Genomic DNA, 5137 nt, shown 5'->3' with positions numbered 1-5137 from the left:
AAATCCAATTAAAATTATTAAACATGACTACTTTGTTTTTCCGTGTACGTATAATAAATTATAGTTTTCACATTAACTTATTTTTCCAAATAATGAAGCAAAGAAATATTTCTTAAATATTCCTAAAGCATATATATATATATATATAGAGTTTCTTTCAAGTGCCCACTTACCATGCCCATCAATGATGTGGCACTATTCTATTGGACCTACAATTTATCACATCTTTATCACATCCAATAGAATAGTACCACATCATTGGTGGGCATGGTAGGTGGGCACTTGAAAGAAACTCTATATATAATAATAATAATAATAATACTAATAATAATAATAATAATAATAATGAAATTATAATCGATGGCAGTATTACAGCTTAATTGCACGCATTCAATTACAGTATTAGTAAAAATTTGAACATTGAATTTGCGAAACCACCTTTCACATGGGACAAGAACATGTAATACACGGACATCCCTCATCTACTTAGTTGTTTAGTCAGAGTTCGATTTGCAATGGCCAGTGTGTTTCAATAAAAATTTTACTGAAAAACTTGACATTAGTCGAATCATTGTAACACAGATTAAAACACTACACATTACAAAGTGCATGAAAAATTCCTAAAATCCTAAATATGCATGAAAAAAAAACAACAGTGTTGTCTATGATGTTGTAACACCGAGGACAACATCAGTAAATGGTTTTAATGCACACATGCTGAGAGACTTCCTATGATTAAAGAATCTCTCGAAATCTAAAATTTTTGTGAATATAACTTCCAGTTGGTTATTAGTTTCAACAAATTTCATTCGGATCACACATTTTTCTACCAAATCTCGAATAAAGTGACGTCGAATGTCAATGGATTTTGTGCGATATTTTCTTAAGTGTATAAATGTCAACTTGTAATTTTATACCTAAAACAAAAAAACAGAAGAAAAAAAAAATCAAATTTTTGCTTCTTGTTTTTGGGTAAAAGTTGTAGAAGCTAAAACAGAATTTAACATTTACAAACACTCAAAAGCACTTTTATGCAATTAGAAGCTAAGAAGCATTTTATAGAAGCTCTACCAAACACTCCCTTCCTTTTCTTTCTTTTCTTTTCTTCGCCTTTTTTGCCGACGCTAGCTCCGCCGTACGGCGCCCATTTTCGAAACCGAGAGCCTATCTGGAATCCTCTTGTCGAGGGCTATCTGTCACTACATATTTTCCTAAGTTTTGAGCTCGCTCCATGGAACCCATTTTCCCCAGCCGCCGCCGTTCCGCCGCTCCTACCGTCGCCGACCGTCGTTCAGCCTTGGGTCGAGGTTTTTTAGTCGTTTGCAGCATGTTTTCATAGCGTAGAAGGTATAATTATTAAATTAGGGTTTGGAAATATGGGGATTTTTGGTTCATTCGAATTTATATAATTCATATGAGATTATTTGTTGGTTGTAGGTGCCATATTTGAGCCGATTGGAAGTGTCGATCGAATTTTCAAATTTTCGGTAATTTATTTTGAATTTAATTAGCGTATTTATTTATCTAGGATTTTCTGAATCTTTTGATTGAGTTAATTGAGAATTGGGTATTTAAATATGTTTAGTTAATTATAAAAGAAACCTGTTGAGCTTGGTGACATTATAAATATTAAATTAGGAGTTAAAATTCCTGCTGATTCTCGTTTGCTTGATGGCGACCAACTGAAAATTGATCAGGTGTGTGTGTATGCGTGCTTATGGCTGGTTTGCATGCAATTTTCCAGCATAGTTTATTTAATATAATAATGTTTGATTATACAGTCTGCCACTGGGGTTCACACTTTTTGGGAAAAGCTGCTCACCTTGACGATTCTACTAACCAAATTGGGCATTTCCAATCATTTCCAAAAGGTAAGTTTTGAGACTTGAACAGGTTAAATCGTCCCTGAATGATTCAGCTACCGTTGCTTGTGTACCTTCTGTTCCCTCCTATTTTCTGATTGGTTAAAGATGCTTTGATGCAATTTATCATCACTGACGCCTTCAAAGTAATGAGCAAAACTACTAACTAGGATGATTAAAGAAGCTAACTTAGGATGAAGCTAAAAGGAATGAAGTTGTTTATTTCAAGACCCTCTAAAGTTCCTATCTTTGTTGCTGATTTTTTTTGCTTGCTAGAGCACCTGCTATCTACTTTCCACTTTATATAACTAATGAAGCTTAACTTATAAAATCTCATTTTCTAAATATATTTTATTGTTATGCACTAGAATCGTGTTTTTTTTCCCAATACAATGAATCTTATATAGTTCTCATTCCCGTCACCCTTGGAGCAGTTCCGGTAATTCGCTCGTAACTTCTTCGTTCGGAGTCCAAATTTCGATCCGTTTGTTGGGTTTTCTTCCTTACATCCGTGACTTCAATTTAATCCATGAATCGCTGAATTTGATGCTCGTTTATGCCCGAATCAAGCCACGTTCAGAACCTGGTCCTGCATTGTTGAGCTTGGTTTGTGAACAGCCCTTCGTGGTTGCTTTCTTGGACTAATTTCTGGTAAGTTTCAGTCCTTTCTAAGGCTAGTAAGTGTAGGAATCGGAATCTAGTTCATGTTCAAACTCAAGCTCTTCATTTCAGTTCGTTTAAGTTGCGTTTTGGGTTTTTCCTGCTAGTTGTCGCTGCGATTAGGTTGCTGTTCGGTTCCAGATCAGTTAGCTTCGAGTATTGAAGCTTTTAAACTCAATTTCCAACTGGTTCAGTCGAGCTATAACAGGCTGCCCAAAATTGAGATTTTAGCCGCTTGAGTTTAATTTGTTTTTGTCGATATATTATGGATGTTGTGAGCTGATCTATTATTTGTACTGCCCTTGTGTTTATAACGAATAGCTGTGAAAGTGGGCTCCTTATCTTGTTCTTAGTGTATTTGCTTTGATAACTGTTGGATATGTACTTAAGAAGGTAAAACAGATTCTGTTTGACAAGGATATAATGTGTGTACATATTATAACTGAGATAATTACACAGGTTGGATGATCAAATGAAACTCTTGTATAGGGGCTTGAGGATCCAACAAGGAGTAGATACGAGCTTTCTTCTGAGCTGTTCCTTAATTATTACTTCTGTGATCCCACCTGAATTGCCTTTGGAGCTTTCAATTGTTGTTAATACTTTGTTAATATCACTAGCACGACTTGGAATAGCACAGAACCGTTTAGCATCCCATTTGCTGGAAATGTGAGAGTTTAATGTTTGATATTGTATGATGAGTTGTTAACACTCCTCTTTGACGAAGATGTGTATTTTGAAATGATTGTTTTAATTGTCTAATTGAACTAATAAACTGAAAGCTGGTCTTTTAGTTAGGAACTCTCTTGATGTTTTAATTGTTCCATTTGCTTTTCAAGAGTGTTAGTCTTTAGCATGTTTTGATGTTTCCCTTCTGCAGGTTGATATGTTATGTTTTGACAAAGACTGGGACGCTAACATCTGATGACAATACTGGTTATGCAACTCAAGGTCTAATGCATCCACTTGTGTTTGATCCTATACTTATAAATATTTGATGCTCTTTTTTTAACATATATTAATGTCATAGGTGATTTTAGTTGTGGAGTAACTAATGATTAGACTTCGTTATTGCTAACTTTGAAGTGAAACCTGAAAGATTTGCAGTCATAAAGGTACGGTGAATCAATGTGCTTTTTTTAACATATAGAATTTTTGGATTATGTTTGGATTTGTTTTACGTGACTAATATCATGGAATATATTTGACAAATGTGATGTATCATGTATGATGTTTTCAAATGTGCATGATAATTTATTTGGTGTAAAAAATATTGGTATTTTAAATAAATTATACCGTGGCTAATTTAGCCACAATTTTTTTTATCATGGAATATATTTGACAAATGTGATGTATCATGTATGTTTTCAAATGTGCATGATAACTTATTTAGTGTAAAAAATATTGGTATTTTAAATAAATTATACCATGGTTAATTTAGCCACGGTTTTTTTTTAAACCGTGGTTATTTTAACGACGGTTTTTTTAAAAACCGTGGCTATTTTAACCACGATTTTTTTAAAACCGTGGCTATATTAACCTCGGTTTTTAAAAAACCGTGGTAATTTTAACCACGGTTTTAAAAAAAACCGTGGCTATTTTTAACCACGGTTTTTTTATAACCGTGGTAATCTTAACCACGGTTTATTAAAAAACCGTGGCTATATTAACCACGGTTTTTTTTAAAACCGTGGTTAAATTAGCCACGGTTTTTTAAAACCGTGGCTGAGGTTAACCACGGTGGATTTAGCCACGCTTTCAAAAACCGTGGGTAAAACCGTGGTTAAAATTTTTAACCACGGTTTTACCCACGGTTTTGGCCGTGGCTAAATCCAAAAAATTTTTGTAGTGATTCAAGACAAGCGAGTAGTCGAAAAAATTTGCGATGTTTACCACGAAAGTTCGATCACTGTGTCGCAGCAATCGAAGAATCGAAGGATCTTTCCAAATTGTCGATGTTTGAATTAATGAGATCTCTTCAAGCACATGAAGAAAGAATTAATTGATCTTGAAAACAGGCTTTGGAGCAGGCATTTCAATCCAAAGTTGGATTTTATGATAAGAAACCCAATAAATTTGGATCTCCGAAAAATTCTTGGCAGACGAAAAATCAAAGCGACAAAGAAAAGTGGGAGAGAAATGATAAAGGAAAAGATGAACAGAGAAGAGGGGATCATAAATTTTCTTATGCTAGTCCTTATTGCATCATATGCAAGAAGGATAATCACAATTCGAAAGATTGTCATTTCAAGTGTACCAAATGCCGGATTCATAATCATTCTCAAAGAGATTGTTGGCATAAAATAAACAAGGAAAAGAGCAAGCCAATATTTCAAAGGAAGAAAACGAAGATCTCATGTTCTACACTTGCATGAGTGCTGAAAATGAAGATCAAGATGTTTGGTATATTGACGGTGGTTGTAGTAACCACATGACGAGTAAGCTTGACAGATTTGTAGAACTTGACAGAAAATTTTCCTCCGAGGTAAAGTTTGGAGATAGCAAAATACAAAAAGTGGAAGGGAAAGGCACCATCGAGGTTCACACCAACCAAGGTAACAAAAAACATATTTCGGATGTTTTTTACGTGCCTAATCTAGCACAAAATCTGCCAA

The 5137-nt window shown here is 34.4% G+C and overlaps 1 long non-coding RNA gene across 2 annotated transcripts; it reads left to right on the top strand.

Moving 5' to 3' along the window:
• Positions 1–1086: 1086 nt before the first annotated feature.
• LOC140893038 (uncharacterized) lies at positions 1087–3857 on the top strand. 2 transcript variants are annotated; one of them, XR_012152985.1, is made up of 4 exons: positions 1087–1347; positions 1438–1487; positions 1782–1871; positions 3403–3857. It is a non-coding gene; the product is annotated as an uncharacterized lncRNA (long non-coding RNA). The 2 variants fall into 2 exon arrangements; XR_012152986.1 differs by lacking the exon at positions 3403–3857 and adding an exon at positions 2297–2432.
• Positions 3858–5137: the final 1280 nt, after the last annotated feature.

This window comes from Henckelia pumila, chromosome 3 (genome assembly GCF_033568475.1).
Source record: "Henckelia pumila isolate YLH828 chromosome 3, ASM3356847v2, whole genome shotgun sequence".
Classification (NCBI taxonomy): domain Eukaryota; kingdom Viridiplantae; phylum Streptophyta; class Magnoliopsida; order Lamiales; family Gesneriaceae; genus Henckelia; species Henckelia pumila.
This window is presented reverse-complemented; position numbering and strand designations above follow the sequence as displayed.